The sequence below is a fragment of the Coffea arabica genome, chromosome 6c (genome assembly GCF_036785885.1).
Source record: "Coffea arabica cultivar ET-39 chromosome 6c, Coffea Arabica ET-39 HiFi, whole genome shotgun sequence".
NCBI lineage: Eukaryota > Viridiplantae > Streptophyta > Magnoliopsida > Gentianales > Rubiaceae > Coffea > Coffea arabica.
Genome location: NC_092320.1, coordinates 62,405,756 through 62,428,838, shown reverse-complemented (window position 1 = coordinate 62,428,838; position 23,083 = coordinate 62,405,756). Strand labels below are relative to the sequence as shown.

At 33.1% G+C, this 23,083-nt stretch overlaps 1 long non-coding RNA gene and 1 pseudogene across 1 annotated transcript; one reads left to right on the top strand and one right to left on the bottom strand.

The window, feature by feature from the left end:
* The first annotated feature begins 12,538 nt into the window (after positions 1–12,538).
* LOC113694241 (pentatricopeptide repeat-containing protein At4g31070, mitochondrial-like) lies at positions 12,539–15,871 on the top strand (annotated as a pseudogene).
* A 171-nt stretch (positions 15,872–16,042) lies between these two features.
* On the bottom strand, positions 16,043–18,908 carry LOC113694242 (uncharacterized). The gene is made up of 3 exons (XR_003449293.2): positions 18,614–18,908; positions 18,056–18,239; positions 16,043–16,553 (listed from the first exon to the last, which is right to left on the bottom strand). It is a non-coding gene; the product is annotated as an uncharacterized lncRNA (long non-coding RNA).
* Positions 18,909–23,083: the final 4,175 nt, after the last annotated feature.

Here is a 23,083-nt window from a genome sequence, read left to right as displayed (position 1 = left end):
AAGGATTTTGGGGTTTTGAACTGAAAGTTCAGATTCTCAAAGGAGTTTGCTAGAAGTTTCAATGCACTTCACCATTTTTCACCATTCTTTTAGTCTTCTCACATGGGATCAATAACTTGCACTATATTATTCTTGAGAAATATTTTTTACAAGTTAAACTAGGGCTGCAGCTCATTCGAGCAGCTCGACTCGAGCTCGCGAGTAGCTCGGTCAGCTGCTCGACTCGAGGTCGGACAATACCAAGCTCGAGGACCGAGCTTGAGTCGAGCTCGAGCAGGAATAATATGTGCTCATGAGCTCGACGAGCTCTAAAGAGTACTCGCGCAAATATTTAATTATTGTTTTAGGAATAATCAGATGACTTTTTTGGGTTGCTTGTTTGAAATCGTTATAAAATTTGTGAAGGTTGAATGAGTCATTTCAGTAATTGAGCTCGAGTACTGCTCGATCTCCAACGAGCTGAGCTCGAGCTTGAAATACAATGCTTCGAGTCAAGCTCGAGCACTGTGTATGGCCATCGAGCTCGAGTTAAAACACAAAAAAATAAAATAAAATTCAGTTTTCCACTCTGGGCTTCAAATTCCACTGTCTACTTTATTTCTAGATTGGCTTCGGAAATACTTTAGCCATGCCTAAGTTCCCTTACATGAGTTTGCTATAACAAACTCACTTGGCTAAAAGTCCCTTAAACTTCAGCTACAAGCCTATAGCCAATCCTATTTACACGATAATCTGACATGGAGCAATGAGCAAAAAAAACTAGTGTAGGTATATTTGAACCTTGACTTCCATCATTTATCACTTAATACATGATTTTGTCTAAATTCAACAAGTGCTTAGATCACTAGTCCGATAATGATTTAATTTCCATCTATTCGAATAGGTCACTTGAACTTGTATCCCTTTCCCTATACCTGTCGTGTTGTGCAGTGTCAAGAAAAAAAAAAGATACATTTTTTTAGCCGAGATCAGTCCAACTCGATGTTATTAAAAATTTATTAGACGGTTTTACTTTTTCCTGTACAGACCCACGTCATGTTACTTGCTTCAGCAGTCAATGAGAAATGAATATTCGGGATGGAGACGGAATTGAGGGTTTTACCTTTTCTGTACGGACCCACATCATGTTGCTTCAGCAGTCAATGAGAAATGAACATTCGGGACTTAGACGGAATTGAATATTACGAAGACGGAACGAAGACGGAAATGGACAAGTACCTGTAAACGTCAAGCTCCTTACAGATCAAAGAAAAGACGAAGCTTTTTCAGTCCATTCCTGCACGATAATCGATGAAATATATAGGACTCGTTAGCGAAAGAGCTCTTTTCTCCCCTTACAGTAACAATAGACTTTTTTTAAAAGAAGTGGGCATATTTTTTTAAATATATGTTTCACATTAATTAAAATTTTTTCTATAAAACATAAGATCGTAACCTTTACAAATGAATCTTGTAAATAAACTATAGTTTCTTATATTTGTGATGCAATTTGTTCAATGAAATTATTTATTCAGCTCTAAATTATTATTTTATAATATATATATAAATTAAAAAATATTATATATATATATATATATATATATATATGGGGCGGGTTGGGTCGTGAACCCTGGGTTTTTAATTATGTGATTTTAATCTGCCTCCCATCTCAGTGGGTATCGGACTCTTTTTTAACCGGATCAAATAATATAAATCATGTATCCTAATTTTCGGATTGAATATGACGAGTTTTCGGATTAACGGATAATTTTGCCCACTCCTATCTACACTAGAACCATCCTAAGTATAACACAACACATTGGATGCACTAATGGCTTGTACTATTAGTATTGCAACTTGTACAAAGTGTGGAATTAGCATTTTCTAAAGCCAATTGTAACGTGAATGAGTAAAATGAAAGTAAAAAGTGAAAGTACACTTCTAACCCTCATATTACTGTATTTAGTTATTGGGGCGCCTTATCTTATGAAAGTAATTCTTTTTCAAAAAATATTTCACGTTTGTAGTAGTAGATAATTATAGGGAATGGTGGAGCCACGTTGATTCCACGGGGTGCAATTGCACCTCTCGATTTTATTAAAAAAAAATTGTACAGAATTGCACCTCTCAATTTTATTAAAAAAAATTTAGATATTTTAGAATTGCTCCATAGATACCCCTCCTGAATTTTGATAATATTCCTTCTAATCTTGCAACTAAAAGTGTTAAAACTTTTTGCAATTGCTCTTACCATTTCTATAATAGAGCCTTGAAACAAAATATATTACAGAATGCTACTTTCTCTTTCTTTCTAATGTATTTTTATCATGTAACATTTAAGCTTTTTAGATGTCCAATAACAGGAATTGCAAGCGAAATAAACATTCCTTTGATAGTCCAGTGTTGTACACATTATTAGCCCAATTTATATACAAGTACAAAAATTGAATCAAAATGCTTTAGGGATATGAACCTCTTCGTCAATCCGCCTCCATCTCTATACAAATGCTTATCTCGAAAAAATTTACAGAAAAAAAAAAATGGAGATAGGAAAGGATGCATGGATAGCAATATATATATATATATATACAAGTGAAATTGGTATGGATCTTAAATTGAAGAAATCGAATCCCATAGAGCAGCTCTGAAAGAGATTCATGTCAAATTGTAGCTTGTTGTGGTGAAGGTGACTAAGGCCCGTTTGGGACTACGGTGCTTTTGTTAAAAGAATACTTTTAGGTGTTATTTGGTAAACATTATTCCATAAAATTAGGAGTGGAACTTTTGGTCCTAAAAGCACTTTTAGCAAAAGCTCAAATTTGATACTTTTAGAGTACGTTTGTGATTTAAAATAAATATTTAATTTAATCATTTTATCCTATATTATCAACTAAATAAAGAGATAAATACATATAAAAATTTCAAATTATATATTATCCAATACATTAAGTACTTATTGAATTAATGTATCCAGACTGGGAGTGTTTTTCAAATACAATAAAAATTTTTTAAAAAGTACTCTAAAAGGTAATCTAAAAATTAGTTTAAAATTTTAAAAAATATCTCAAAATATATTCTAGAAACTCTCCTACTCTTAAATATCCCAAAATATTTTCTGAAAATATCCCAAAATATAATCTAAAAACCCTGCTACAGCAAAATTTTTCAAAAATACCCCTAAAAAACAGCTAATCCAAACGGACACTAAACACATATTAAGCACTTTTATTAAAAGTTCTATTGGAAAAATAATTTTTCCTAAATTTTAAAAGGGTAGCGGCCGAGAGGTTTGAAATCTACTGCTGTTCAGTGGAAGTTGATTTATCTAATTAGTCACACATTAAAGTACTAAAAAAGTCACTAACATAGAATTCAAGTCAGTTGGCCATCATAAGGTTTAAAGTGGACTTATATATACTGAAAAAATGGACCATCAAAAGTCACAAGCATGCTACCAATCGTAATTACTTGGTCACGATTGATAAAACTATAGGTGGCAAACTAACCCATTTAACTAAATTTATCCATACCCGCTCATAAATAGATGGGTATGGGTATCTTAAATTTTTGTATATGGGTATAAATGGGTTATCCAATAATACCCACTTAGTAATGGGTATTATTGGGTAACCTATCAAACCTAATTAACCCATTTAGAATTCTCTTCCCCACCCTTTTTTTTTTTTTTCAAATTTTCATTTTGTCACGATGTTAACTACCTTTGTTTCATTATTATTATTATTTGTTGGTTTTATTTTATTATTTTATTTTCTCTTAGTTTATTTACTTGCTCATTTTCAGCATTACCAATTTATGATAAGTTTTAACATCTTTTTTTATCTTTCTAAAACGAAATTTTAAATTTATATATGAAAAAAATGTTAGGGGTTCAAAATTTTTGGATTAAGTTTTTATATTAACTTTTATAGTACTTAGTTCAAATTTTTGTACTATTATTATTCAATTATTAAGTAATATGTAATTTTGCGACATAGAGTATAAATGAAAAAAAATTGTTAATTAGGCTGATTGAGCATTATAAGTAAATATTTAAAACTAATGATGGATACAAAGAACGGTATAAATTGATAACTTAGTTTGCAAAAATGAATTTAAATGAGTTTACAAAAAATTAAAATAAATGGGTTATAAATGGATAATTGGGTTGCCCAATTTATTTTTTGACTTACCCATTTATATCCATCTAATTAAATGGGTATAAATGGGTTGACTCACTTATATCCATTACCCATTTTACCCAACCCAAACCCGCCCAAGTCACCCATTTTGACACCTCTAGATAAAACCAACAATCATTTCAGCCACCTTCTCATAATCACTTGCTATATATTCCCTCTTGCACTTTCCTATATAGTCAAGATATGGCTGTTTTGTGGGGTTCCTAGATGTGTCTTCTGAAAGCTAAGCGTTGATTTCAAGTGATTCATTCCCATATGTATACACACAAAGGTAATTTTGTTAAGTTAAATCCCCTAGATGGCCAGATAAGAGTTCCTTATTTTCCCCTTATTTCATTAAGGTTTGGCTGGAATGTTGATAAGTCCCAGGATTTACGAATTTGATGGACTTGAAATTTGAAAGATGTTTAAAAAAAAAAAAAAACTGGTTAATGCAAGCATTTTTTAGATAAAGATTTCCCACTCAGTTGCTCAAGAAAATTGAGTTGTAAAAAATGAGTTTAAAGGGCTTAGTTAATATGAAGCTCAAAGGTGAATTTTATAAGGTTCAAGCCCAAAGTTGAATCTATGTAAAATTTAGGTAAAATCGTCTAAAACGTCCTTCACATTTTGTAAAATGACTTTTTTCGTCCCTCACTGTTAAAAGTGTAATTTTATGTCCCTTACATATTCACATTTGTCAAATTTAGTCCCTAACTAGGTTCCGATCATTTTTTGGCTGGAATCCATCACGTGCAAGGCACGTAATCATTTTTGAAGGGTAAATTTGTCAGATTATATTTTACATAATCTAATCTATAGTCCTCTACATTTTATAAAACAAATTTTTTCGTCCCTCACATTTTATAAAATGATGTTTTCATTTCTCACATTTCACAAAATAAATTTCTCCATCCATCACATTTCAAAAAATGAATATTTCCATCCCTCACTAATTATGTGTGTGAGGGAAACCCTTAAAAAAATGTGTGTGAATATATTTTGTTTAAATACATATATATGTCTATTTGATTTTGTTTAATAATACGAATAGTATAAATATATGTATGTGTCTATTTGATTTCACTTAATAATACGAATACCATATATTATACATGATCATTTGATTTCATCTAGTATTAGCTAGTAAAAAATCTTGCATTCATTGTCAAGTTGACCAATCAAGCTATTTTCGGTCAGAATATAATAAGACTATGCAAATTATGGTTCTATTGGTAAATATTAGTCATAATCATACAAAAAGAGAAGATAGCCCACAAGTTGGGCCAAGTACATACATGTGTTTATGCTATTATTATTAAACAAAATCAAATAGATATATACATGTATTTAAAAAAAAAATGTATTCACACACATAATTAGTGAGAAATGAAAAATTCATTTTTTGAAATGTAGGGATGGAGAAATTCATTTTGTGAAAAGTGAGGGATGAAAAAAATTATTTTATAAAATGTGAGGGACGAAAAAATTTATTTTATAAAATGTGGAGAACTATAGATCAGATTATGTAAAATATAATTTGACAAATTTACCCTTAAAAAATGATCACTTGCCTTGCACATGATGTTTCTGGCCAAAAAATGATCGGAAACCTAATTAGGGACCAAATTTGATCGATGTGAATATGTAAGGGATATAAAATTACACTTTTAAAAGTGAGGGCCGGAAAAAGTCATTTTACAAAATGTGAGGGACGTTTTGGACGATTTTTCCTAAAATTTATGTTGACCATATGTGAACAGGGCTTGCAACTCTGTGTAAAAATATATGAATTTGTCTTTAAATTAAAACATCTTTTATGAACATCTTGTTTCGGCCAAATCGTGGTTTGATTTCAAGTGTAAAAACTCTCGATGATCTTAAGAGCTCGAGATTTGAAAAAAAAATGATGGTATGTTTACTTAGTCAGAATAATTATTCGCTCCCAAATAAGTCTTTGTCTGCAAATTTATACCGTAAAATCTTCTCAAAATAGAAAATACGTGATACGAGCCTTAACTCTAATCACCAAACCAAAATCTTAGTGGTATTTGCATTGTGATAACTGCAATTGGCAAAAACGTTTTGTATCTGACAAAAGACCATAGTGAAGCTCTAAAATAAGAAGCGATATGGGCACGGATTTAACGACACTTTAACTAATACACAACCCTATAAAACGGAGTTAACAACATAATGCATTGAAAGAACAAATATTCCCGACATCAAAATCCATTCTTAATAACGAAAAAGAAATTGAACTAAAAAGGGCAAATTTCACTTTACCCCCTGTGATTTAGCATTTTTTTTTATATAACCCCCCTATGGTTTCAAAAGCTATACATAACCCCCTTATGGTTTGGATTAAAGTGACAGGAATGATCATTCATAACGGCGTCATCTAAAATGTCAAAATTACCCTTCTGTAAAATTGAAATTTATGTATTAGTCAAGGGGGGTTATGTGTATATTTTAGAAATCATAAGGGATTATATGGTAAAATATTAAACCATAAGTGGATTATATGGTAAAATATAAAAATCATACGGGGTTAATATGTCATGTATTTATTAGGGGGTAAAATATAATTTACCCAACTAAAAATAGTCGAAACTTTCGCCCGACATCAACTCTTTATCAATCACTCCACAATTTGTTTGATTCCAAGACATTTCCATGACAAACAAGTTGATATTAAAGAATGTTCCTCCTCTTAATTTTCCATTTTCCCACTGAGAAATCAATAATGCAAATATAAAAAAAGCCTCGTTCGAAATGACGAGAAAAGTTCATGCGCGGTCGCCGATGTTGCATTGGTTGTCTTCTTCTTCTGGCAAATTTTCTTAATGGTCCTTAAACTATCAGGTATTTGTCATTTTTACCCAATAGAGTTTTAAGGTGCAGTAAATTAGTCCTAAATCTTTTATAAACATAACAGTAGAACCACGTGATTTTATGAGAATCTAATAAAAATGCGATCAGTGTTGAATGGTAGGCAATCTTGAGTTGAAAAATTCTTTATTGGTATAATGCAAGAGTTTGTGAATTTTACAGATAAAGTGAATGGCCAGAAAGGTTACTAAACTATTAAGTATGACACGAGACAACCACTAAACTTTTTATGTGGCCACAAAGGTCACTAAACTGGTGAAAACGGATTAGTAAGGTCATTTTGTTAAATTCTACTGATAAAACAATGGGTTGCCAAAGGTTATTTTGTCAAAAAAAATCGTTAAATTTTAATAATTTATCAATTGTTTTACGAGTGGAGCTTGACAAAATGACCTTGGTGGTTAGGTTTTACCAATTTAGTGACCTTTGAGGCCATAAAAAAAAGTTTGATAATTAATCCTTGTCAGACTTAATAGTTTAGTGACTTTTTGGTCATTCACTTTTACTGATATAACAAAAATGTGTTTATTATTGTGTGTAATTACATTTTTGTTTATTTTCTTAATAGTAATCGTATTAGACGTGATGGTACAAAATTTAGAGGTCTAAGTTTCTTTGTGCATTGGCTTCCATGAGTAGCTACTATGCTTATTTTTAGCAAGCTTACGTGAAAGTATTGCATGATTATTATGTAAACTTGAAATTTAAAAAAAAAAATGTAAAATGAGATTTTCGTTTCAAACTCTAAAAACTAAAATGAGATATTCTAGAAAGTTGGGCGACAATTTGTATTGGTTCTTCTTTGCTTCAGATACATTTGTCTCATTTAAGGTATTGTTTGATTAACCTCTTTTTAGTCCTTTTTCTCGCGGGAGAGCTAGAGTACTAAAACTGTACACAAAGATTTAGCTACAAAATTTATTGTGATATTTTCACCTATCTTCACGAATATCTTCGTATCCCACCAAGAAAAAGCAAGAAATTAAAAGACAAAAGGAGAGGGAAAGATTGAGAAGATCAGGTGCAAGAAGTAGTGATGTGCAATTATTTGAACTTAGGCAACATGCGTGCTGAATCTTAGATAATTTCACAAAGCTACCCTAAAGTTTCTGACACTTGCACTAACACCCCTTGAGGTTTTAAAAATTTCATTGACCTCCCATGGTAGAGATTTTGGGCCCTTTGCTTACATCATGGTAGCTGAAATTACCACTTTGTCCTATGAAGTTGGGACTAATAACTAACTTAAATTTGGGTAACAAAAATTTGGCGTCATTTGGATTAGTTAATTACATTTAACTAGAATAACAAAAATTTAATGTCTAATTAAACTAATTAAAACTTCGTTACAGAAAGGCGCCAAGAAATTTGGTGCCATTTTTGTGCCTAGTATGATTTGACAAGGATGATTGAACAAGTTTTTGATATTGTAGCCATATAACTAGAAGAGAAGAAATAGAGATGAAAAAAAAAACAAAGAAAAAAGAAGAAGAAAATGGAGACAATGTGAAGATATTGTTCATTTGTTGGGAGTGAAGATAATTTACAGTAGAAACCAAGGTTTGAATTTCCCTTTCATCTTAACCTACAATAAAAAAATGTTCTTGTGAATTAGTTTCAAGAAGACTAGTATGTTATCTACAATACATTATGAACTATTTTGCTTGATCAATAGATTTTTGAGTTAGTAATAAAGCTATATTCTGGGACTTCATGTATCTGGTTGTTATGTGTAAATTTATACAGTAAGGGATAATAGAAAGATATTAAGAGTTGAAGTAAATGTTGGTGTGTATTTCTGAATCTTAAGTAAAATTTGTATTTTGTTGTTGAAAGATGGGGGTGAAATTAATGATTCTCCCTATGGGTTGAAGAGGCCATAATTTCTGCTAAATGTTTTCATTATGAATTCTAAATGCAGCACAAAACAATAACTTTATGTGTACCAAACTCTTGCTGCTCTTGAGGGTGTAAATGCAATTGTGATGTTTATATACACTTGCTGCTGAATAAAAAATGGTGGTTTAGAACTTGCACTAGACGTTGCTATGGCTGTTAAAACATTATTTATGTTTCCACGTGGTGCTTGAAAGTTCCTAAACTGTTTTTACATCGCCTCAACTTTACTAATCATTTCAACCTTTTAATAACTTGCAATCTTCTACTAATACAAGGACCAAAGGCATTCATGGAATAAAAATCTCATCTCACTCATGAAAATAATATTTTAATCCTATTTGGACTGAATTGTTATCAAAATCTCAAATGCAAGGGTGGTCAGTGAAATTTTTAAAACTTTAGGAGGTATTAGTGCAAGTGTTAGAAATGTCGAGGACGTTTGTGAAATTATCCCTAAAATTACTTAGTCAAATGATAAAATTACTTAGTCAAATGATCCTTTTCATGGTTTTAAGAAAAGTGTCATTCCAGACCATCAAGTGAGAATCGATGAATGGGAAAATCGTTTAAATGTCTCTCACATTTTGTTAAATGAACGTTTTTGTCATTCACTCTTAAAATATTAATTTTATATTTCTTATAAATTCAATTTGACAAAATTTGATCTTAACCTAAACTTATAATCACATTTTAGCTTGAAATCACTATATGACCCACTATTTATATATAAAAACATCAAACCCTACCTTTTTTTTAGTAAAAAAATGAATATGAATTGGGTCAAATCTCACTTTTTTAAGAAAAAACAAATATAGTTCAGGTTACTAAATCTTTACATCTACTAGTCTTATACATATTTTAAAGTTCTATGCAATTTTATAAAATAACTTGGCTTGATAATAATTTCAAATGATTAATCACAAGCAGTAAATAATTTTTTTAAAAAATATATGTAATATTAATTAAATTAATTGGTGTACTTGTGACAAATATTTAATTATACTAAAAATTTTCAAACGAATACATTTTAAATTAAAATTAATATTAATATTGCACCCTCTGAACAAACTTCCTGACCTGTTGGGCCTCCTACCATTTGCCACGTTAAGTGGCTTCTTAAAAAATCTAAATGGGTGCGTGGTGCACCCGTCTGGTTCGGCGGTGGTTCAATCCCCATCGATCCCTTTAGGTCCAGTTGGATCTCCCCTTTAGATTAGGATAGTGTAGAATATTATAGATAAAGTGACGATTGACAAAATAAAATAAAATTTATGTGACAAACTTTTACATTTTAATCTGCTGGTGAAAGGATGGTAGGGCTCGCATTTCAAAAAAAGTGAAAAAATAATGAACAACATCAAAAGGTTGGATTTTGCTCTCTTTCCATATATACGAGAAGTATTGTAAAATGATATTCGTGCATGGTAGGTCACACAGTCGTGCAACGAAGCGCATCACACTATCAAAAGTAAATGGAACCTTGTAACTCGAAATGGAAAATCCACATATTAGCTGATAAGATATAATCGGTATTGTCAGGGCTAATATGGAAAGCTTTCTATTTAAACAATATTATCGAAATTCGATTAGCTAGTTTCCCTAGTGAAGATCACCTCAACATGATCCACAACACACAAAGGCAATTAATTGTATCTATTGAAACTAAACTTCCCTTTACATGCAAGTACAAATTAAAGATTGAATCAAAATACTTTAGGGATATGAACTGCTTCGTCACCTCCATCTCTGTACAAAAACTTGTTTTGAAAAACTTTACACCAAAAAATTAAAGGAGATAGAAAAGCATGCATGGATATTGCAACAAAAACTACAAACAGTATATATACGTGAAATTGGTATGATCTCAAATTGAAGTAGCCGAATCCCATAGAATAGCTCTGAAAGAGATTCAATGTCAGACTGCGGCTTGTTGTGATCAAGGTGCCTAAATTTTTTATGTTTACAGCATAGTTTGCAAAAAGGGTAGTGGCCTAGAGGGTTTGAAACCTGTCGCTGTTCATTAGAAGTGGATTTATTTAATTAGTTATACATTATTAAAGTACTAAAATCACTGACTTAGAATTCAAGTTAGTTAGGTGGCCATCATAAGGTTTAAAGTGGACTAATACCTACTTGAAAAATGGACTATCAAAAGTCACAAGCATGCTATGATCATATGATTACTTGCTCATAATTGATAAAACCAACAATCATTTCAGCCACCCTTCTGATAATCACCCGCTATATATTCCCTCTTGCACTTTCCTAGCTAGTATATATGAATGTGCATTTCTCTTGCAGATAGCTGAATCAGAAGACTAGCCATTAATGGAGGTTCCACATTTCGTTGTCTTATTTTACTCTATATATTTCTCATGTTAGTAAAAGTCCTCTAAACAACTGAAAACTTTTGGGGAAATTTTTTTTTTTTTTTTTTCAGGTTTTCGAGTTGAAAGTACGCCTGCATTGCAAAGCATGCGAGAAAGCAATTCAAAAAGAATTGTGGAAGATTAAAGGTGGGTTATATTTGTTTTTAATTCCTCATAAAACTTTTCCACTTTCCTTTTTTTTTTTTTTTGGGATTTTAGTGGATTTGATCAAGCGAATTGTAGAGGGTTATGGTATCTAATGCATGTCTTGTAGGTATTACTTGTGTAGAGACAAATGTGATTTTGAACAAAATCACTGTGATGGGCTATGTTGATCTCAAGATCATAATGAAAGCAATTAGAAAGACAGGGAGGAAGACTGAGGTTTGGTCGAGCAAACAAAAGGAGCAGAGAAGTCGTGGATATGGCTGTTTTATTGCTCCCAGATGTGTCTTCTGAAAGCTAAGCTTTGATTTCAAGTGATTCATTCCCATACGTACGCATTTGTTAAGTTAAATCTCCTAGATGGCCAGATAAGAGTTCCTTCTTTTCCCCTAATTATGAATTTGATGAATTTGAAAGTTGAAAGATGTCAAAAAAAAAAAAAAAAAAAACTGGTTGATGCAAGCATTCGTTAGATGAGATCTCCCACTCAGCTCCTCAAGAAAATTCAGTTGTAAAATGAGTTTAAAGGGCTTAGCATATGTGAAGCTGAAAGGTGAAATCTATGAGGTTCAAGCCCAAAGTTGAGTTTATGTAAAATTTATGTTGACCATATGTGAACGGGGCTTGAAACTCAAGATGAAAAAACCTTAGTCAGTTTAATATGTGAAATATCAATGTGCTTTTTTTCTTTTGAGGCAAAATATCAATATGCTTATGTAGTTATTGCACTAGGGAGATGGTGGCAGTTAATGCTTATTTGCTTATGTATAACATCACTTGGACTATAGTGTTAACTAGAAGATGGTTATTGACTCAAAATTTTTAGGCAAATTGAGAAGTTAGGCATAAATTTTCTAGTTTCTTCAAGAAAAATGTAGAATAAAACAAATTACAAAACAAGTCAGAATACAAAGTATGATGGATTTGTCTTTAAATTAAAACATCTTTTATGAACATCTTGTATCGGCCAAATTGTGGTTTGATTTCAAGTGTAAGGATTCTCGATGGTCTTAAAGGGTCTGAGATTTTGAAAAAAAAAAAATGTTGGTATATCCGTTCATTCAAAATAATTATACTATATTCGCTCCCAAATAAGTCTTTGTCCGAAAATTTATACCGTAAGATCTTCTCAAAATATAAAATACATGATACGAGCCTTAACTCTAATCACCAAACCAAAATCTTAGTAGTACTTGCGGTGTGATAACTTTTTTTTTTCTTTTCTCGAAGACGATATAATACACACACACCCAACTAATTAAATTTGACTGAGGGTTAAAGCTAAGAAGACCTAAGAGGTAAATCTAAGAGGAACCCACAAAACTTACCCATCCAGCCAACTGGCAAAACGTTTTTGCCAATTGGCGGTGTGATAACTGCAATTGGCAAAAACGTTTTGTATCTGACAAAAGACCAAATTGAAGCTCTAAAATAAGAAGCGATATGGCACGGATTGTTGAGTCTGGCATCTAATCGTATAAAATGGCTATGAAATTAGACCCAACAAAATGCACCAAATAATAAGACGTTTCACCTCAGCTTCAGCTTCAGCGTCAGGTCCCATAACATCATCAATTGCTGATGCTCGCGCCCAAATCAAGGACTTCTTGGCTAAAGGGCTCTATGACAAAGCCATCAACCTTTTCAAAGACCATGTCCACCCCTTCTTTCCAAACCATGAAAGCAGCGTCTTTATACTGCCGTCGATCATCAAAGCCACTGCAAGTTCCCAAACCCACAATCCCTTGGGCCTTCAGCTTCACTGCTATGCCTTTAAAAATGGGTTTGATTCAGAATCTACAGTTTCGAATTCTCTCATCTCTATGTATGCAAAATTCTCAGACACAAAGAGTGCATACAAAATGTTCGACACAATGCCTCAGAGAGACACCATTTCTTGGAATTCGATGATAAATTGCTATATGCAAAATGGGTTTTTGTTGGAATCAATGAAGATGTTTAAGGATATGTATATTTGTGGATTTGAGCCCAAGCCCGAGTTGATTGCTAGCGTTTTATCAGCTTGTAGTCAGACAGAAAATTTTCGATTAGGAAGATTGATTCATGCTATTGTTACAGTGGATGAAAGATTTGACTGGTCGGTTTTCAGGTCAACCGCATTGGTAGATTTTTACTGGAGATGTCATGATCAGGAGACTGCTTTTCGTGTATTTGATAGAATGGAAGTTAGAAATGAAGTCTCATGGACTGCTATGATCACGGGATGTGTGGCAGATCATGACTATGCCAAGGCACTGGATTGTTTTCGTGCAATGCAGGTTGAAAAAGTTAAACCAAATAGGGTGACAGTAATTAGTATTTTACCAGCATGTGCTAAGTATGGTTCAGTTAATCGTGGAACAGAGATCCACGGATATGCTTTTCGTCACGAGTTTGATAGGGATTTTAGATTCCGCTCAGCTCTCATGCATATGTATTGTGAATGTGGAGAAATTTGGGCTGCAAAGCTTATTTTTGAAAGATCAACTACAAAGGATGTTGTGATGTGGAGTTGTATAATTGCAGGCTATTCACGGAAGAAAGAAACTGCTGAAGAAGCTCTAGAGCTCTTTAATGAAATGCAGAAAAAGGGATTTCAACCCAATAGTGTTACATTATTGTCTGTGATTTCTGCCTGTACCAATCTCTTGTCAACATGCCATGCAGGTGGAGTCCATGGCTATGTCCTGAAATCTTGCTTGATATCTGAATTGAATATCCAAAACTCGCTCATTAGTATGTATGCCAAGTGTGGTTGTCTTCAGGATTCGGTTAAGATTTTCAAGGAGATGACACTTACGGATTCTGTTTCATGGACTGCAATTATTAGTGCTTATGGTCTGTATGGTTGCGGGGAGGATGCCTTGCAACTCTTTGGTGAGATGCAAGAGAGTGGGATGAAAGCTGATGCAATTGCACTTCTTGAAGTCATGACAGCTTGCAACCATGCTGGCCTTGTGGAAGAGGGATACAAGCTCTTTAATGAAACGATGAAAGATGAGAAAATATCACTTACTATAGAGCATTATGCTTGTTATATTGATCTTCTTGGAAGGGCGGGGAAACTGGAAGATGCTTGTGATCTTGTGTCTAGACTGCCTATGAAACCAAGTCCCAGAATATGGAGTTCCTTGGTTTCTTCTTGTAAGCTTCATGGAAAGCTGGAAGTTGCGGAACTGTTGGTGCATAAGCTGATTGAGTCGGAGCCTGACAATGCTGCCAATTATACTTTGTTGAGTATGATTTATGCTGAATCTGGTAACTGGCATGGTGTAGAAGAAATGAGGAAGAATGTCAAAATAAGGAAATTGGTAAAAACTTGTGCATTTAGCAAGATTTAGCTGGATGAGAAAACATTGTTCTCAATTTGACATGCCACCATTCTTTTGGTAAATGCACAAAAGGTTGTTTGCTGGGTCTTTGCCTGTAGGCAAGGAAAAAATTGAAGACGCATATGATATAATGTGCAAAAATCCAAACCTCATGCTAGAACTCACTGTTTATCAGTACCTATTTTAAGGTTTTAACCTTCGTGGTGTCATCTAATACAGGTATCACAAGTTTATTGAATTGGGATGCAAGAATGATACAAACCGGTGATTGTTCCATAAAGCGAGTCTAGTAATTTTCTGGATGAGAAAACAGAGAGCTGAAAGAAAGGAGGCTCGAAGATATATATGTTATCACTCGCAAAATGTCTGAGTAGCATACCAGCTTCTGAAATTCATCTCCAATCTATTATAAGTTTGTGACCTTCATTGTGTCATCTAAAACAAGAACCAGGTTGCCTGAATCAGAACAGAAGACGAGAGTCCACGAGCTGGATAATTTTCTGTGAACTAAACTGAGAAATTTGAATGGAACGGTGAAACAAAGGCATTAAAAGCTAAAGGATCAACAGCATCAGGATGTTTTATGTCAATCCCGAAATTATTTGGTCATTAGGAAAGATGAAAAAAGGGAAATGTTTAGCAGAAATGAGATGGATCTACACAGTACCAATACCCAGATGCCCTTTTCCGCATCAACTATTGTCTTTGACATGAAGTCCAAGTTTTCAGTTCATTACAGCAAACAAATTTTGGGTTGATTTCTCTTTTACCAGTGGCACTTTTAGCTCAAGAAGCCCCCTCCCGGACTCCTTCCCCAGGTTTATCCTGCAATATGCCATGGTTTGCTTTCGGAAATCTTTACTTTGTCTGTCTGCCCAATTACAAGTAGAAGCTTGTTCATCCTTCATGATTGCCAAGTGGTTCAAATCAACGATCCGGATTGCTCTTGGAGTAGCAATTATACTTCAATATGTTTTGTACAAAGTTCAGTTACATCACCTGTAGTGACTTCGTCTTCAGATTTCAAGTAAAGAATCAGCCAACCATTTACCTTGTATGAAGCTTTACTCAGGGAAAGTGGATCTACTGCCATTACTTCCATAATCAATTCCACTTGTGTTTAAGATTAGGTACTATTTAAACAATTCACTGAGAACCTTGACTTTTGAGACCAGTAATTACCATATTATTAAGCATCATTGAGATAATGAAATTCACAAAGCCTGACTGACAAATTCATCACTGTCCTTTTGAATCACTTGTAAATGAAACCGCTAGCAGAGCAGCAAAGAAAAAAGTTATATGGAACTCCAGTATTAGCCATTCCAGTCAACAAAAGAACAAAAAGCCAAAAAAGCAGCTATTTCAGTCGACAATTATGAGTAGATAATCTCTGGTTTGACCTTTTTGGCCTTTTTCCTCCAGGGGAAAAGAAGAAGGAAGAGGAAAGACCGATGGGGGATGGGATGGAAGGGTTTGAAGATCATGGAATTACTACAAGAAGTCACGAATTCTAATGCAAACTATTTTGGCCCAGTAGTTTATTTATAATTCTGATCAGTATACAGATGGAGACAAATCCTCGGCAAACCACCATCAAATCAGCATGGTCCTCTTCTACAGTAGGGATGGTAACAAAAACTAAATCAAGATGCAGTCCAGTATCAATCTTTGTGATCCCCTCTATGACGATAGGGCCATAGCACAAGCTGCAGTACCAGTACTCCCCAATGCTTCACCTGGCAGAAAGCAAATCCTATTCAAGTTTTACAATACTCTGAAAGTTACCATCAAATCATACAATCACAAACATATCAGTGATCATCATCAAACATCAAATATAGGGTGTCCTTTATGCAAAACCACCCCATGGACCAAATCACTATTAAATTATGGTTTCATGCAGATAAAAAATTGCTCCGTGGGTCCTCACATTCTATACTAATGCATGGACCTGATTAAATCACTGTTGCTTCCAATATGTACACCCAATGCACTTAACTACATGGTATAAGCAAATTAAAAGAGCCTGTTCCAGAGCAAAACGCTAATTAGTTTTTACTTCATCACTATGATAGTTGAGAAAAACTAAATAGTATTAAATGCTAAAAAAATATTTACCATCCAGAGATAGACTTATTTTGAGTGTAAATGTTCATAACTGAGATGATGAATGAGAAGTGTTTATAGAATAGTTCTCTTTAATAAGTCCAATGAAGTTCAGAACATATTTCAATATAAAGTGAGCTTAAGTGCTTTGGCCACCAAGCTATTTGTTCTCATGCTGCATGTGTCCTGCATTCAAACATGAAAGATACGTATGACCAGTAATGAAGGAGAAAAAAAAAACACCTAGACAAAAGAAGCCTTGCCAGAAATGAAATCTCATGCCGCAGAATCTTGCCAAAGCACGTGTCAAAAATTGAAGAAAACTTTACAACCTTTGTTGGTTAAAAAAACTTCCTGCAACCTAGGGTAGTTCTAGAGTTCACCAAGGCACATTTGCAACTTGGCAGAGGTTTGGTGAAAGTCCCAGAAAAGCAGCAAGGAGAAGGGCGTATATACGTCAATTCTAACTATTGCTTCTCCAGTTGCAGACTTAGTGCTTTTTCAACTATAAACAGCATGAGCTGGTTCAGGGAGCTTAATGAAAACATTTGAATCAAATTCACTGACAGTGAAAAGGCTTACTGGTATAAAATTAAGTTTAAATCTCCGAATCATACTTCTAGATATTTATCAGACCATACCCAAGGGAAGTGATTGACCACTGGTTTTGTTCAGAGGGCAGGAGACTATATGAGAAAATCATATGACATTTGATCTGAATTACACATCATTCAAATGAATAACTAAATGCAAATTTCTTCTTTCATGTCTTAGGGCTAATGTCTAACCACAAAGGGAAAAGATAGAGCTAGAGAGACCTCAACATCCTAAAAGATGAAAACATTTCATCAGATGTAAATTAATGATTTTGCTGGAATACTCTAGACATACTTAACTGATCTTAAATGCAACACCTGACTCTGCTTGGATAAGCCAATAAGGAAAAACAAGGAAGTCCAAAACTAGCAAAAACAAGAAAGTTCAATAACTAGAACTCAAAACGTTGGATCAACTGCTAGGCATTGGGAAGAGAAATACATCACATCACACATAGCGAGCAGCAATATTTATCTGTGCCAATTCTGCATGAGCCAGTATTGTTGTGCATGCATTTCCATAAGTATCACTCAACCTTAGGCGGACGATGACGAGTTTTGAGCTGGCTTAGTGCTGCCCGAGCTCATAGAAGACGATAAATCTGCCATGTTGGTTGAATCTGCAGCGGATTGAGGTGTATAAATTCGAGCCTTTTTCAAAATTTCAGCAACAACCCAGTTCTTACGCTTGCTTAAAGGCCTGGAAGGATCCAATTTGACCTGTAAATGATTAATGCACAATCATCCTTGATCAGAAAAAACGACACTTTACCCAATACACAACCCCTATAAAACGCAGTTAACAACATAATACATTGAAAGAACAAATATTCCCGACATCAAAATCCATTCTTAATAACGAAAAAGAAATTGAACTAAAAATAGTCGAAACTTTCACCCGACATCAACTCTTTATCAATCACTCCACAATTTGTTTGATTCCAAGACATTTCCATGACAAACAAGTTGATATTAAAGAATGTTCCCCCTCTTAATTTTCCATTTTCCCACGAAGCAATCAATAATGCAAATATAAAAAATGCCTCATTCTTTTCTTTCCAAAAAAAAGGAGAAATGAGGAGAAAAGTTCATACGCGGTCGCCGATGTTGCATTGGTTGTGTTCGTCGTGAGCCATGAATTTGGAGGTGCGCTTGACGTAGCGATTGTAGAGCTTGTGGTGGAATAGTCTGTCGACGGCCACCACCACCGACTTCTGCATCTTGTTCGACACCACCATTCCGACCACCGGCTTCATCCTTCCCTTCTTCTTCTTCTTCTTCTCAGCCTCGCTAAACCCTAGCAATCAATTTCCCTCTATTCCAAAACCCTACACTGAAACAGCAAAACCAGAGAAGATGCTGCTCCGCTTGGCAAGGGACGACGACGGCGTTCTGATTATTGCGAGCAAATTTCCTTAATGGTCATTAAACTATCAAGTATTTGACATTTTTACCCAACAGAGTTTTAAGGTGCGGTAAGTTAGTCCTAAATCTTTTATAAACGTAACAGTAGAACCACGTGATTTTATGAGAATCTGATGAAAATGCGATCAGTGTTGAATGGTAGGCAATCTTGAGTTGGAAAATTTTTTATTGGTACAATGCAAGAGTAGGTGAGTTTTACAGATAGAGTAACAAGGTCGCAAAATTATTAAGTATGGCACGGGTTAGTCACCAAAATTTTTATGTGGTCACAAAAGTCACTAAACTGGTGAAAACGGGTCAACAAGGTCTTTTTGTCAAATTCTACTGATAAAACATCTGGTTGCCAAAGGTTATTTTGCCAAAAAAAATCGTTAAATTTTAATAATTTATCGATTGTGTTTACGAGTGAAGCTTGACAAAATGACCTTAGTGGTTAGGTTTTACCAGTTTAGTGACCTTTGTGACCAACGAAAAAAAAAAAAGATTTGATGGCCACCAAAAAAAAGGGTTTGATAACTAATCCTTGTCATACTTAATAGTTTAGTGACTTTTTGGTCATTCACTTTTACTAATATAACAAAAATGTGTTTATCATTGTGTGTAATTACATTTTTGTTTATTTTTTTAATGGAAAAATCGTTCAAAACGTCCATCATATTTTACAAGATGATTTTTTTCGTCCCTCACTTTTAAAAATGTAATTTTACGTCTCTTACAAATTCATATTGATCAAATTTGGTTCCTACCTAGGTTTTTGACTAGTTTTTTATCGGAATTCACCACGTGACTTGCATGTGATCATTTTTTAAGGGCAAAATTGTCAAATCAAATGTTTACATAATCTGATTCATAGTTCCTAACATTTTACAAAATAAATTTTTTCGTCCCTAATATTTTAGAAAATGAATTGTTTCGCTCCTCACATTTCAAAAAATGAATTTTTCCATCCCTCACATTTTTCAAAATAAATGTTTTCATCTCTCATTGATCATGTGTATGAATAGCTTTTTTTTTCTATAAACCCACGTATATGTCTATTTGATTTTATCTGAACAGTATGAATAACATATAATTTATCTCTATTGGATTTCATCTAAACATGCTAATCGTAGTTATACACATGCTATTCAATAAATATATATAGGGGTTTAAAACTAATAATTTTATTTGAATCTACGTATATATTTATATGATTTCACCATTTGAACCTATTCAATATTTGTGACATTTCTTTTTTGGTAATAATTTATTTATTGAATTGTATAATAATGTCATCTAATTAATGAGTCATAAGCCGAATTTTATAATTGTGCTAACAAATTTCAGTTTAAATATAAAATTTCTACTCGATACTTTTAAAACCAACAGTTGAATTACTTGCCTTACGATTGTCTTAAAATTTGAAAATGCCAATCATTTATTTCTTTTTGTCATACTTTTCTTTTGTTTATTTTTTCTGTCCAAATTTAATTCAATATAAACACTCGATAATATTTAGGATTAAATGTCTTCTTTATTTTCAAATTTCGAGTAAAAGAAAATGAATATAAGTGAAAAGCTAACAATTGTTTTAAACCCATGTATATATCTATTTGATTTCATTTGAGCAGTACGAATAGTATGTAATATATCTCTATTTGATTTCACATGCTATTTGTGCTGTTCAGGTGAAATCAAATAGATATATACATGAATTTAAAAAAAAATTATTCACACACATGATCAATAAAAAATGAAAAAATTCATTTTGAAAAATATCAAGGATGAAAAAATTCATTTTGTGAAATGTAAGGGACGAAAAATTTTATTTTATGAAATGTGAGGGATTATGAATCGAATTATATAAAATTCGATTTGACAATTTTGCCCTTAAAATATGATCACGTGTTAGGCACGTGGTGAATTTCGACAAAAAACTAGTCGGAAATTTAAGTAGGGACCAAATTTGACCAATGTGAATTTGTAAGGGACGTAAAATTATATTTTTAAAAGTAATGGACAAAAAAAGTTATTTTACAAAATGTGAGAGATGTTTTAAATGATTTTCTCTTTTTTAATAGTAATGGCATTAGACGTGATGGTACAAAATTTAGAGGTCTAAGTTTCTTTGTGCATTGGCTTCCATACGTAGCTACTATGCTTATTTTTAGCAAGCTTAGGTGAAAGTATTACATGATTATTATGTAAACTTGAAATTTAAAAAAATGTAAAATGAGATTTTTGTTTCAAACTCTAAAAACTAAAATGAGATATTCTAGAAAGTTGGGCGACAATTTGTATTGGTTCTTCTTTGCTTCATATACATTTGTCTCATTTAAAGTATTGTTTGATTAACCTATTTTTAGTCCTTTTTCTCGCGGGAGAGCTAGAGTACTAAAACTGTACACAAAGATTTAGCTTCAAAATTTATTGTGATATTTTCACCTATCTTCACAAATATCTTCGTATCCCACCAAGAAAAAGCAAGAAATTAAAAGACAAAAGGAGAGGGAAAGATTGAGAAGATCAGGTGCAAGAAGTAGTGATGTGCAATTATTTGAACTTAGGCAACATGCGTGCTGAATCTTAGATAATTTCACATAGCTCCCCTAAAGTTTCTGACACTTGCACTAACACCCCTTAAGGTTTTAAAAATTTCATTGACCTCCCATGATAGAGATTTGGGGCCCTTTGCTTACATCATGGTAGCTGAAATTACCACTTTGTCCTATGAAGTTGGGACTAATAACTAACGTAAATTTGGGTAACAAAAATTTGGCGTCATTTGGATTAGTTAATTACATTTAACTAGAATAACAAAAATTTAATGTCTAATTAAACTGATTAAAACTTTGTTACAAAAAGGCGCCAAGAAATTTGGTGCCATTTTTGTGCCTAGTCTGATTTGACAAGGATGATTGAACAAGTTTTTGATATTGTAGCCATATAACTAGAAGGGAAGAAATAGAGATGAAAAAAGAAGAAGAAAATGGAGACAAAGTGAAGACATTGTTCATTTGTTGGGAGTGAAGATGATTTAAAGTAGAAACCAAGGTTTGATTTCCTTTTCATCTTAGCCTACAATTAAAAAAGGTTCTTGTGAATTAGTTTCAAGAAAACTAGTATATTATCTACAATACATTATAAACTATTTTGCTTGATCAGTAGATTTTTGAGTTAGTAATAAAGCTAAATTCTTATACTTTATGTATCTTGTTGTTATGTGTAAATTTATACGGTAAGGGATAATAGAAATAATTAATCTTTCCAACACTAACAGTATATACAATGTTAGTTTTGGATGACTGATAACTATGCAAAATTTAGATTTGAAATTCAACTTTTGCACATGTATCATGAATCTAACGGTGATAGTGTATACACTTTCCATGTATATAAAATTTACCCTAATAGGAATATATTAAGAGTTGAAGTAAATGTTGGTGTGTTTTTTCTGAATCTCAAGTAAAATTTGTATTTTGTTGTCTTTTTCCTGAATCTTAAGTAAAATTTGTATTTTGTTGTTGAAAGATGTGGGTGAATTTCATGATTCTCCCCCTATGGCTTGAAGAGGCCATAATTTCTGCCAAATGTTTTCATTATGAACTCTAAATGCAGCACAAAACAATAACTTTTTATGTACCCAAACTCTTGCTACTCTTGAGGGTGTAAGTGCAATTGTGATGTTTATATACACTTGCCGTTGAATAAAAAATTTGGTGGTTTAGAACTTGTAGGCAGACGTTGCTATGGCTATTAAAACATTACTTATGTTTCCATGCGGTGCTTGAAAGTTCCTGAATTGCATTTACATTCCTTCAACTTTACTAATCATTTCAACCTTTTAATAATTTGCAATCTTCTATTAATGCAGGGACCAAAGGCATTCATGGAATAAAAATCTCATCTCACTATGAAAATAATATTTTAATCCTATTTGGACTGAATTGTTACCAAATCTCAAAAGCAAGGGTGGTCAGTGAAATTTTTAAAACCTTATGAGGGTCAGTGCAAGTGTCAGAAACCTTGGAGGAGGTTTGTGAAATTATCCCTTTTAAGAACCTTTGGAGGGTCAGTGCAAGTGTCAGAAACCTCGGGGAGGTTTGTGAAATTACCCCTTTTAAGAAACCGTCATTCTAGACCATCAAGTGAGATTTGAT